The sequence below is a fragment of the Galleria mellonella genome, unplaced genomic scaffold (assembly GCF_026898425.1).
Source record: "Galleria mellonella isolate WM207_F2 unplaced genomic scaffold, CSIRO_AGI_GalMel_v1 utg171, whole genome shotgun sequence".
Classification (NCBI taxonomy): Eukaryota; Metazoa; Arthropoda; class Insecta; order Lepidoptera; family Pyralidae; genus Galleria; species Galleria mellonella.
The window spans coordinates 4,320,240-4,334,248 of NW_026442014.1; the positions used below are offsets into that span (position 1 = coordinate 4,320,240).

The window sequence follows — 14,009 nt, forward strand, 5'->3', positions numbered from 1 at the left end:
CAATATTGCAATGATTGCTAGTGAATCAAGTAAATATCCTTTATATACTGATTTACGCGCAGAATCACGGGTCACAGCTAGTATTCGAATAATTTTCAAACTTTAAGTCACAAGTCAGTATAGGTGTTTTATAAACTTTATTTTATATTAGTATTTCGGAATGTAAATGATTGCCACGAATTAATATTGGTATAGGTAATCCTCTTTCAGTGGAACCATACCATTATCTTAGAGCGTGGGCTGAAGCAATTGTCCAGCCGACATTCGAACAAATGCTTATTAAAACAAAGTTCTAAGTAAATTACGCACCGCTTTATTATAGAACCATGTGCCAATAAGGCATAGCAATGTCATAGGATAGTTTTTGCGGGCGCCCACACGAAGAAGAATTTGACTTAGCTACCAAGGTCGGCGCATGCATTGTCTTTTTTGCCGAAATGTGATGTGCCTGATTATTATATTGAAGCTATGTCTTTAGGTATTTAATTTATCTGTATATACACTTATTCTAGCTATGTAGGATCAGAACACTTGAGAGGGCAGATGTCTTCCTTTAATAATAAAAATAAATTTAAAATAAAGTTTAAATTAAGGCAATAGCCCTTTTCCTAAAAAATGCCATATGCTATATGTCAACCTTAGATTATATAGATAGAGAATCGAGTCTCAAAAACAGGTCAACTTTTTGTCAGCTAATTGTCAAATTAGCTAACTCTTTTTTTATAAGTGTTCTATATACTCACACACACAATGTATCTTGCATATCTATATTTAATTATTTAATAAATAAAATGAATTTTCACAATTCGACAATTCATCTTCACATGCTAGAACATAAATAGTCAAGTACTGTGTAGTTTCAGAAGAGTTTTCTCCCGCAAACGGTCAAGCTCAGGAGAAATGCTTGACAGGTAGCTTAATTCACGAGTTTCCTGCCGAGATTTTCCCTAGAAACTACAGTATGTGATTCTTTAATAAGGATGAATTAAGGTTTTTTTAGGGTCGGCAACGCAGACATACAGGGTTTCATAGTCTATAGTGACCGTTCACCATGAGACGGGCTGTATGATTATGTACACCTTCATGGTATAAAAAATTAGGTAATTATTAGTTATTTATATTTTACATTGAATAACCACTTATATATTTATATATACATGGCATTTTAAGATTTTGATTGTGGCACAATAACAGATTACGCTTATTACAAAGTGCGCAGGCGCATCTAACGTTACACAAAAGGTTGTAAATCTCCCGACCTTCCTCTCAGTTCTATGGCTCACGCCGGACGCGCTCGGGGCTCGGCAGTAATATACGTATGTAAATAGTCGAGGAAAAAAGTTAACATTCAAATGAAATTAAAATTTATTAAAAAAAAATATAAATGTTATTATGTTAACATTAAATATTCTATATAAAATATTATAAAGAGAAAGGACTTTATTTTTTATATGTAAAAGGTAAAGGTAGTTTATTTAGTTTATTTTAAAAATTCTTTCACCTGTAAAAGCTGCATTATGAGCGGGTAATATGGGATATATTTTATTAAAAAAAAAATACTAATTCCTACGCTATTTATACGTGCGAAACCGGGGCGGGTCACTAGTATAATATAATTACGTAAACATTTGTGAAATATTACTGATAATATAAAAATGTAATTCTACTAATACCTACAAGTACGAAAGTTTGCTAAGATATTTCTTAACTATGCTTAAATGGTTACACAGAATTGGATGTAATTTTTATGCAAAATTTTGTCTGGCTTTTACCCTGTTTTGCTTTTACGAATAAACTATTGATTTAATTTAAATGAAATTAACAAAATGACTCTTTGAACCCATGCACGAACGTAATGCATTATTTATTATTATAACGCATACAAATATTTACATTAGAAAATCAGTTTAAAATTAATTACTTACAGGTAAAAACTCATTTGTATTTTAAATTAAATGTGTAAATATGACATTGCGAACAGTAGTGAGGTTAGTATAACTCGTATTATAATATAATTTAGTATCAATTGCAAATTATTACAAAATTACAGTGTCATTTTTGACAGAAGTGGATATTTGCCCTTTGCAATTGAATAGAAACTTAAAATTGCACAATATTAACATGTGTTGTTACAACATTATATTATGAATATTCGTACTTTAAGACAAGTGGATTTTATAGTATACGTAATTAATGGATTCGTACTATGATTATTATATTTATTTTGAACGTACAGAAATTTTTAATTGTTTTATTTTTTGGAATCATTAATTTGTAGTATGGAAAATGGCGCCGTGTGGTTCCGGCATAGAATGGACCACTTCTTACTTTCCCGTGGGTGTCGTGAGAAACGACTAAGGAAATATAATGGTCGAGGGATGAGTAGCAATGTCCTCTGGAGCTTAACTGCGGTTGTCACTTCGACTGCCAATCATGGCAACTATTGGCAAAACCCTCGAATAGGAGTTAGCCTATGTTTAGTAGTGGACAGTTTACGGCTGATATGATGATAATGATGATGATGGAAAAAGTTGCGACGTTGATCACTAGTAGTCTGTAAAAGTAACTTATAAATTTCTGTGATTCAAACATGAATTCAAAAGTGACCTCAAAAATAAAAAAAATCCTGTAGTATATTTGGAGTCAGCCCTATCTATTTTTAGCTATGAGTATGTTCAGTATAAATTAGAGCACACTGAGTGTTAAATATATAATTATAAAATCGTGTGTGTACTCAAATGGTTTGCCATAAGTATAGATTTATCAATATACAGGCTTGATAGGGCAAATCTTGAAAATAAAATAACTTTTTAATTTAAAAATACCTATATATTTTTTCGTTTAATTTTTTTTTTTATTTATATTCTTATAAAGAAAGTTAAGTACTGAGGTAATATAAATTAGGATTTTGTTCTGCAAATAATGATCTTTTATCGTGACAAAATTAATATGTTTCATTATTTAATATGTAACATACTAAATTATTACAATAAGTCGCTTAAATTATGCAGAATACATTGACAGGATATTGACTAGACTTCATACTAAATTATTATGGAAGATGCCAACCGAGCTCTATTTATACAAACACTACCGCATGTAGTGCGTTGTTCGACAAAGAGGTCTTATTTAGGAATTCTTTCCTCGTCTGTACACGCATCTAATAGGCACCGACTTCACACGACGGCGACCTTGCGGATATGGAGCGACGTAATGGTTCGTAATTGTAGAATGAATGTCGGAATGCTGCGATCAATCGTATTCACTGTCAGTATATTGAGTACTCAAATAGATCTCGTAAAGAAAATGGCGTTTTTGTTAAATTGTACATTTTTTCCTTGAGTGTACATTTATTTGTACCTACGCCTATAAATCAGGTAAGTCGACTGCGAGTGTTTATATCTTCAATCGATGTCAAAATTTGACATAATATTGTTGTAGTTTACGTGAACATAATTATATTGATAATACATACTTTTTTTTTATTTATGTCTAATGTTACTTTTTTAAAAAAATTTCATTTAATCTTAAGTTATGATATATTGGTGTTTGAATGAATGTAAATATTTCTTTCGTCCTGTTTACAAAATATGCTGTTTCTTATTGTTATATATTATTATTTATCAATTATATTGATTGTAAGTAAAAATATCATCTGTTGACTTGATGTAATATATGTTTTGTTTTTCATTTTTCTTTTTTTATAAAAAGCTACATCTATCAATGTATGTAAAAAGGTTCATTTTAAACACGTCCACTTGACTAGAAATTATTTATATATAAAAAATCGGCTTTTTTGCTATTTATAATGCAACAAATAATAGAAATTACTGGACAATTTTTTTTTTAATTTTTATATTTATCCAAAGACAATATATTCAGAAATTGTTTGACAGTTTTTTTTATACCAAAGATATATTAGGTATGTGTTTTAGGCATACATTTAATATTCTAAAGGTTAAATGCGCATTTTGCATATGCGATTCGTGCGGCTGAATTGACTCGCATGTAAATAGGTAGGGAGGCACTATTCTTTACCTATGATCGATGTAGTCGTTTTGTATTCGTGTTGTGAGTGAATATTTTAATAACAAGTATTATTTTATATTATTAAATAAAAAATGCAGTTCGTTGTAATTGGAATTACTTGTATGAACGTTTTTTTATGCAATTTAGAATCTACAAACAAGCTGACGGTTCACCTGATGGAAAGTGGTAACCGTCGTCTATAGACATGAGCAGTAAGATGGATATAACAGAGTATACTGTTTCGCCCATGATATTCCCATGCGTTGCCATTCCTTAGGACTTAGGTGTTATTCCTCTGTATCCTGTAAATTCACTCTCATATTAGGATATGAGTATGACTCGGTTCGGATATATTCGGTTTGAAGGGTAGGCCCTTCAAACTGAAACATAGTTATGCAAACACAATGCATGTATGTACGTATCAGCCGTTAACTGTCTGCTATATAGTTTCCCTCTTGGGGGGGAGGGGGACATTGGCAATAGTTGTTACGCTTGGCAGACGAGTTGACAACCGCAGTTTGGCTTTTGCTAATGTTTTAAGAGGGGCGCACCTTTTTTTTTTACTAGGGTGAAAATCTTCAGAAAGAGACCCATCCGCTGGCGGGACAACGGATGGGTACTATGGGACTTTTACCCACCAGCTATCCTAGCACTAGCAGTACGACTAGCAGTCTTCCCAGTTAACATCAGCGCCGCCCCCTCACAGTTTCCGATTTGCTCACGGATTTTTCAAGAGGGACGCAACTGCCCATCCCTCAACCATAGCTCCCTTAGTTGCCTCTTAGATCGCCAATTTTACTACAGCGATAGAATTAGTTACCGTTGTGTAATTGTACAAACTGCAATATAATTTTTAATATGTATTGAACTGGGATTCTTCAAAAAGAGGGCGAAGAGGTTTCGTTAGGATCGGCAACGTGCGCATAATACACCTGGTATTACAGGAGTTCATAGGCTGCGGTAACCGCTTACCAGCAGGTGGCCGTAGGCTTATTTGCCACCTCAGTGGTATAAAAAAAAAAACTTTAATTAATAATATATCTTCAATTATTAACATCTTGCTATTAAAGAAAAATGGTACAGAAATATCTACAGAGATAGTAATTAACGACTATTAAAAATCACTCGGCTGCGCCTCCTCTTTTCAATATTACTCGCGCGTAAATTGTTTTATTTCCGGCCTCGACAGTAATATACTATTTTTCTATTTTGTAAATAACATCGTTTTTTTTTTCAAGGTTATATATCAATCTTCTACTGAATTGTTGACCTAACGTATTACAGACTAGCTTGTTCATTGTTTGTTCAAATAAAAGGATGCCTTTGACCATGGCTTGTGAATTCACACAAAACTCACTGTCTGAGGTCATACAATTTGCATTTGATGTACGTATCTATTCAGTGTATATTATAAGACATGGACATAAATAGTGATAGACGTCGCAAAAATAAATTAACCACAATATAAGTATAATAAGTATTATATAGGTATAAGAATAAATGCCATATTTTTTTCTACTTACTGTAATGATACAAAAACTATAAATTCCTACAGTACAAATTCTTTCGAAAATAGTTGTTATATTTTTGTCAGCATATAAGATTTTAATTTAAAACTCTGAATTGAATGCATATAAGCTATTCGACCTGCATATGTTGAGCAAAGGCCTCAGTTATAGACTGTCATAAAAATGGTCATGGGCCAACAGTATCCACTTCTTAACACATTTAAGGTGTATTGTTACTAATTACTAACTTGTTAGAATCCATTAGTAGTAGTAATCCCATAGTCAGCAATGTACCCCATTAAATTAACTTCCACGTGATTTCCCTGGAAATCATTACGATAAGCTGATCTACTTTCATTTTCATCTATCAATACTCTTTGATACCTATGTGCTTTAATATAATATATTATTTCATTATATTTACTAATGGAAATTAGTCGCTGAATTCAAATAGAATCGTATTGTGTGACGTATTATCAGGGAGACCTATGTTCAGAAATAGTCAATGGATAGGTTATAATCATTACAATGACAATGATAATGATAATGATAATGATAATGAATGAACAGATTTGAGATTGTAACTGCATATCACGAGGGTTGTCTAGACCTATTTTTTCCCCATTGACAGTCGGCTCAAAGTATATGGCTGGCCTATTGCTACTTAATTTTGTTTATCCTTCACGCTATATCGGTTACATCTGTGCATATTTTCCTCTTCTCTAACTCTGTTACGAATCGTATCTTGTAAGCTTAATTAGGGCAAAAAATTGGCATGCAAACTGCAAACTGTTGCGACATCTATTTTAATCCATCTCCATGCTGTAAGACCTCGTTGCAAGAAGAAAGCGTAACGTAATTTGATCTGACATTTAGTAATACGATTAACGTTTAAATCCTCTTATAATCTAGCTGCCATAACGTGATGGACATTATCAAAGGTGATAATTACGTTGATACTACATAATTTTTAGCGCATTAGTTATAATGCCATCAAAAGTTTAATTTTTATATACAAATATTACCTGTAAGAGAAATAATGGACGAGTATCGAGTTACAATAATTACATTAATACTTAAAAAAACATTCGAATTGAGGTCTTTTTTTTTTATTGTATGTGTGTGTTACGCGTTATGTTCGCCAATTATGACGCGAATTTGATTTTTTATTTAAATAGAATTTATTCCGGCGTTAATTTCATAATAATAATTATGCAAATAAAATAAAATAATTAAGTAATTAATTATTTTAGTGATATAAATAGCAAAAAAATTAAGATTAAATAAATAATTTTAAGAATCAATTTAGAGTATTATTGAGTATTTTTTGTTGTCTCAGTAAATTCCAGTAGCAGTATTTTCTAATCAATACGACATTGTACCTTCTTTTGAAAGGTTTCATGAAAGAAAAGAGAATATTCCTTTTAAAATGCCGGCAACACACCTGCAATGCCTCTGGTGTGGCGAGTACTCACGGGCGGCGATAGTCATTTACCATCAGGCGAGCTGTATGCTCGTTTGGTCCCTGTGTTAAAAAAAAAATTAGCGCCGGGCTTTTCTTCGTTTCCTTTTTCTTAAATTTAATAACGTTTTCTTTTTCAACCATTAGCTTGAATATCATTACATTCACATTTTTAATTTTAGTAAGAATACGTTTTATGTTAGGATATTTTTTTATAAATAATTAAAAAAAAAGTAATAATAATAATAAGATAACAGTAGAAGGAAAAATAGAGAGCAAAAGAGGAAGAGGAAGACCGAGGAATAACTACATGGGACAGATAAAAGAAACACTAGGTGTCATGTCGTATAGGGAGATCAAGGATATGGCCTGTGATAGAGCTGGTTGGAAGAAGATGCATGAATCAGTTGCACCGACAAGAGGAAACTCTTAAATGAAAAGAGAATAATAATTTGAGGTAAAATCACAAATAATATTATTAGTGGCTATTTTACATTTGTTAACTAGTCGGTGTTAGTATTAAACACAAAATTTTGTAATACATAATAACTAAAACGTCCATTCACCATTCAAATTCAGAAATTGCAAAAGTCTAACACACTGACTTTAGCTATTCAAGGAGGCTTCATAGAAAACGTATGTACAGTTTGTTAGTCAAGTTAGAATGTTTGACATTTGATGTTATGATAAATCGATTCCTTAACAACATCCTTAATAATATTATAAATATAAAAGAAAATGCATCTTTGTTTGTTACTTCTTGGCGTCTTATCTATTCTTCATGAAATTTATTAGAGTCATTTCATAATAAATTATGCCTAGTATCATTGGAATAGAAATGAATTAATTTCATCAACAATTTTACGTATAAAAAATATTTTATTTTTATTTTATTTATTTAAATAGCATTTAATTATATACATATACCTATACAAAATTATATATATATATATATATATTAGTAGCATTTAATTATATATTTAGTTATTTAGCATTAATATAAACTTATGTGGTTTGTAAATGCTAATGTGACATACTTTCTGTAATTCTGTATTTTTGTGATAATAAATAATAAAAAAAATTACACATTTGGATTATTAAACCTATTTTTTGTATTAAATTAATTTCATTTAATAGGTATATAATAATAGTGCGCCACCTATCCTTTGTCTTTGTTCTCTGCCCAAAGGTTGTCTGAAAGAGACTGCTTAGCGATAAGGCCACCTTTTTTATCACTTCTCATTTAAATTTATTGTATTTATTATAAATGATATAATAATGTGTAAAATAAATAAATAAATGCGAAACAAGTCCACGTAATCTAAATGAAACTAGTATCACCATGTGTATTAAAAACTTTAAGGGTTTTTATTAAAAACGTTTTTTTTTTAAGTTTTTTAATGTACATATTTGTACGATATAACATGAATATACCATGCAAGGTCTTAATCGGATTATAACAAAAATAAATAGTAAGTACATAATGATTATGTGGTCATTGTTTCATGAATAATCATGCTGTTCCTTACAAGGGATATATACTAATGTAATATCCGTTTATACGCAATGTAAACAATTAAATACGTAATATACGCAATGCTGTAGTGTCCTTAGACATGTCTAAGTGATCTTGTTTAATGAATGAAAATGGGATGGTGACCCCGCTTGCGTTATTGAGGGAGTGAGTGAGATATTTATTGGTTAGGGATGGTAGATGAGGATGAAGTTGGATTAAGCTAATCTAACTAACTCATTGTGATTAATTTGCTTAAAATTAACCATGATAGTTACTAGAGGGACTATATGATAGTCGATTGGATAGACTATATTTCTGGTAACTATGAATATACCCTATCCAGTTGTCTCCAGCAAGCTTGATATATATCCTATTGCTAGAATAAACGGAGCGGCGATTTTCTCCTTCTGAGGATGGTGGCTCAGGATTATTCTATATGATATTTCATAGGGTAGGCTTTTTACAATTAAGAGTTAAATAAAAATATATATATAAATAACACTTGTACATACATAAAAGAGGTCAAATTTTATTGGTTCAAATATCATTTCCTTATTAATGTTCCTACACGATTTACTTGTACATACTCTGTAATAGATCCTGCGAGATTACAAACGGTGATTATACCTTAATAACAACGACCGAAACCCTTGACATTTCACAGAAGAAACACAGCGGCCTCGCATGTACACCTAAACATAGCTATTTACCTTCTTAGAGAAGTCATCAGCGTATTTGCACTGCAATTAAGTACGACACAGTTGAATTACATAGAACAATAAGCTGGTTTAATTTCCTTGGCACGTAGTGATTTTCAAATTGGCTGGCTTATGTCAGACGGACGGCCTTGGGACTCACTGACATTCCATGCCCTTTCTTCCACCTTGCTTGCTATGTCTTCTGCACGGTGATCGCATACGTGATACGTTATTAATATGCTACGATTCCTCCACTGTCCAAGGTCAAATCTATGCAACTTGACTGTTTTTGCCGATGAGAAAATCAATTATGAACTCTATTTTCTAAGTGTCACAGTCCAAGAGTAGAAAGATGTTGAAAACATCTACTTTGTAGTACGTGACTTGCGAGGTGTCAATCAACGCCATCTCATATCCGAAATTGGTAACTGCAGTTTTGTTGTGGATATATTATATTCGTATTACATGGTATACAATGAGGATTTATATATTAATTTTTTTGCTTTATTTTAAACAATTTCTGAACGAAATAAATCAAAATCCTAATTTAATGTTATTTTTTGCGTATGTTTTTATTTATGCGTCTTAGAATAGGAAAATATGTCGACCTACCTGATGGAAATTGGGAATCATTATATGAGTTCAATACAATCTTTACTATTGTTATAAATGTATAATTGTTTTTTTTTATGTTTATTGTTACCTTACAGCGCCTTAACGGCTTAACCAATCACTATGAAATTTGGTATACATGTACTACAAGAAATGGCGAAGGAAATAGGCTTTTTTTTATATCGAATAGTAAATATATCCCGGATACGCAAATTATGTTACCGGTAAAAGCTTGTAAAATATAATTTTAAGCGTCTCTTAGAAGAATAGGATTTTTAGTTTGTTTTAATTTTTTTATCAGTATTACCTTGTAAATTCTAAACGGATTTTCAAATGTTCAAGTACCATATTAATTCTTTTTACGATTGAAGCAGTCGTTTTTCTTTACAAATCTCTTCTGCATTATAAATTTAAATAATTTCAGTTTAATATGTCTATAAAATATTTGAAAAGTGGTATTTTATCACGATTGTAGTATTTTTTCATGCAGCAAACATGGTGCTTATTTTATTAATCATGACAATATAATTGGGCACCAACAATTCTTACCAGTAATTTCCGGGCTTGGCAGGCGGATTGGTAACCGCAGTTAGGCTTTGGAGACGTTTTTAATAGGGACGCTACTGTCCATCCCTCGCCTTCCCTTAGTCGCCTCTTACGACATCCACAGGAAAGGAAGGTGGCCTATTCTACGCCGGAACCATACGACATACCGAGGTTCTTTTTTGTCAAATTTCATTGCAATGTCAAGTAGGGTGATGATGAAAGACGGATATACAATTATGCAAGTTAAGTATGTTTACAGTGCCTATTGACAACAAATGAAATAATATTTAATTACTATTCCCTTGCAAATGTGTAGATCATAATAGTAAAACAAAGGAAGACCTTGCGATGCGTTAACTATTAGGCTAAATTTAGGCGTATGGCTCTGAGCGGCATACGTAATTTTGTTGATTTATTCGACGAATTTAGGTACAGCTAACTTTAATAATGGGTGACTTGAATCCGAAATTGATAGTCGTGGTAACAAATGATTGTTTTCTTCAATAGTTCGGTATATATTTTATTTCTTAGAAGGTGTTTTGTCTAAACGGATACGCTAACTTTATTGGTACAGTTTATTCCAAAGATTTTTTTTATAATTGTGCATGATTACACCATACTGAATACTAAATGATGCGACAGTATTATCTGTGGATGCGAATTAACCAAAAAGACAATGTTCTACACTTAATGTTTTTTTTTTTGATGGATGATAATGGAATAGCAATGCCTGCGTTAATGGTATACGCCGGCGGGGCATCAGTTAGGGATGATAGGTGAGGATGAAAAGGCAGATCAGTCAGCCCATCGTGATAAATACACCTGGAATTCAGCACGATGGTTTCCAGGGAAGGCTATGTAGAGAATGACCTGAGAGGATACCAGAGGGAGATTTTGTACAAAAGTCGTTTGCTTGGGTACCTCTATCTTATTCCTGTTTCAACGGTGAAGCAGTTGTATTTGTATAGCTGTGTTTCGGTTTGAAGGGTGGGATATGGCAGTGAATTTAGTGGGTACAAAGAAATAACTCCGGCGTCCTTAGACATGGCAACGTATGGGGGTTATAATGGCCGAGACAGTATACTTTGTTATGTTCATGGTACTGTTCATGTCTATAGGCGACGGTTACCACTTTCCATTAGGTAGGCCGTCAGCTGTTTGCTATTTTAAATCGTATAAAAAATATTGATAGCAAAATTGGCCATTCCAGTATATTACGGTACGGTTTACCATTATAACCATCTTTTATCACCGCTCGCCATGGTCGGGCTGTCACGTGTTTGCCATCTTTGGGGTATAAAAAATTTACCACAATCGAGTATCTACTTTATTCACACTGATATCAATGATAGATTCCAAATCTCGTTTGGCAGGGACTAACACTATTGTTACCAATTTACAACCACATTATTGTACTCATATAGATAGATACTCTTTATTATTTCCTCCATAAGACTACAATAGTAAACTTTTTATAAATACAGACAATTGTATGTGTATATATATATATATATATATATGTATATATATATATTATATGTGTGTAGATTACATAGTAAACGTGGGGTGAGGACCTGGTGATTTTTTATAAATACAGCCAATTACAAGAAAATATTACACTAAGAAAACAATGGGCGACCTTATCACTAAGAGCGATCTCTTCCAGGCAACCTTTGAATGGAGAAGAGTAATAATAAACAGTTTGTCTGGAGGCACGAAACTCTGTTCGTTATATAATAAAATTGTTTTTAGAAATTTTGATTGAATGTTTGTTCTGTTATATTGTTAACCATTTTGTTGAGTTATAGTCCATTTTATACCGGGACCACATTGTAATGTATATTTATAAGGCATAGAAAAATATAAAAGTATTTAAATATGAGAGTACAAGAAAATACTATAACAAAATTTTCACTAATAAAAAAAAAAATTGAGTACAAGAAAATACTATAATAAAAGCAATTCCACATGAAGATCCCTATATTTAGTATAAGTAATCGCAGGCTATGCATACCGGCAACTTGGCGGTCTGTATCTAATTAATTACATCAAGGTCCTACGTTGTCCCCAACGAGTTGTTGCCATCGTATAGGTATCAAGTAATAAGAGCAAATGTACATTAAATTATATTTCAAATTCTTTTTAGTCTTTTTCTTTATTTTTAAACGGCTGTGGATTTAGAGTTGTAGTCAATAATAGTGACAATATGATGCTACCTGAAGGCTGCTAGAAGAAACATCGTTCACTTTACTCCTGTCGTAAACACGACGTGGTGCAATTGACGTCGAAACGTCGGTAATAAAAATCAGGTATGTAGGTATTATTTACTTACAATTTTCGTCGCATTAAGATCCAATAGCGTATTTAAAATTTTATTGTTATTACCACTTTGTTTTCTTAGCTTGCTTAGTATGTAGCAACATTTATGTTAATAAGTGCAACAAAGTAGTTAATCAAATAAGATATTTATTATTTACTACTTTAACATTACACGTGCTATGTTAATATGACATCCCACCATTAGTATACTTACTCATACTTTTCTTACTTGTTATTTATGTTATAAATATTGTCATTTATTAGTCATTATTGTAAATATATAATTTGTTGTTATCATCAACAATGGCATTTAGCGATAAAGTCGTACATTGTTGTCTGTTTGTTTTGTTTCTTGTAAATTGTTCGCAGACAATGGTTAGTACAAATGAAGAGAGTTGAATTAGTCTATACTAATATTATAAAGAAGAAAGACTTGATTGTTTATTTATAGCGGACAAACTCATAAACTACTCAACTGATTTTAAATATTCTTTCATTTAAAAAATACTAATATTATATATTATATTATATATATATATATATATATATACCGCACCGTACATATATATATATATATATATATATATATATATACCGCAAACCCAATGTGGAAAGGAGCATCAATGTCAGCGGGAAGAACAACAAACTTAACTTTACACATAACTAATTACATCATATTTAATCTAATTTAATTTAAGATATAATTATAATTACGTCATAAGTATTTACAAAAAAAAACATCCTTCCTGTTACAGTTAAAATCGTAGGAGCTTTTCTAATGTTCCTTGTAATGAAAATAGTAAGATTGATTTTTCTTGACGTATTTTATGCGTATTTAGTGTTGGCACTAATTTATTTAAAAAAAGTAAAATAAATAACTATTCTCATATCGCTCAGCGCTTGTATTTTGGACCACAATGCAATGATTATATTATTTTAATAAGCTTCAGCATCATTTGCATATTGGGCTTATGGTTTTCTATTGATCATTGTGGTAAATAAATGGTACAATAGCATGCTTAATTTATGTGTATGCAGCATGCACAAAAGCTGAATATTGAAGATTTGAACTGACTTGGTAATTATGAAAATTATAATACTTCTATTGAAGAAGAAAGGTTTTTAAGTGGCGACCTTACTGTATTGGAAAACGTAGTCTAGGTCTATCTAGATGGAGTAACGATCTCAAATATGTTGGGATATCTCAAATATTGTAGGGGGGGGGGGGGGCATAACTCTGGCTTCTGCTTAAAAAGAAATAACATTAACATGTTTTGCTTGAAGAAAACACTTGATTGCAATTTTGTATTTTTACTTAG

The 14,009-nt window shown here is 31.6% G+C and overlaps 1 long non-coding RNA gene across 5 annotated transcripts in view; it reads left to right on the top strand.

The window, feature by feature from the left end:
* Window positions 1-14,009, top strand: part of LOC128200224 (uncharacterized) — a 142,042-nt gene that overhangs the window by 38,418 nt on the left and 89,615 nt on the right. Inside the window, exon 1 of one of the 5 annotated variants that reach the window (XR_008252623.1) lies at window positions 3,261-3,377. The exons of 2 other annotated variants lie outside the window; for them this stretch is intronic. This is a non-coding gene — a long non-coding RNA (uncharacterized LOC128200224). Of the gene's footprint in view, window positions 1-3,260; window positions 3,378-7,032; window positions 7,457-12,544; window positions 12,681-14,009 lie in introns of those variants that run through there. 2 more of the 5 variants (XR_008252624.1, XR_008252625.1) reach the window with 2 other exon arrangements.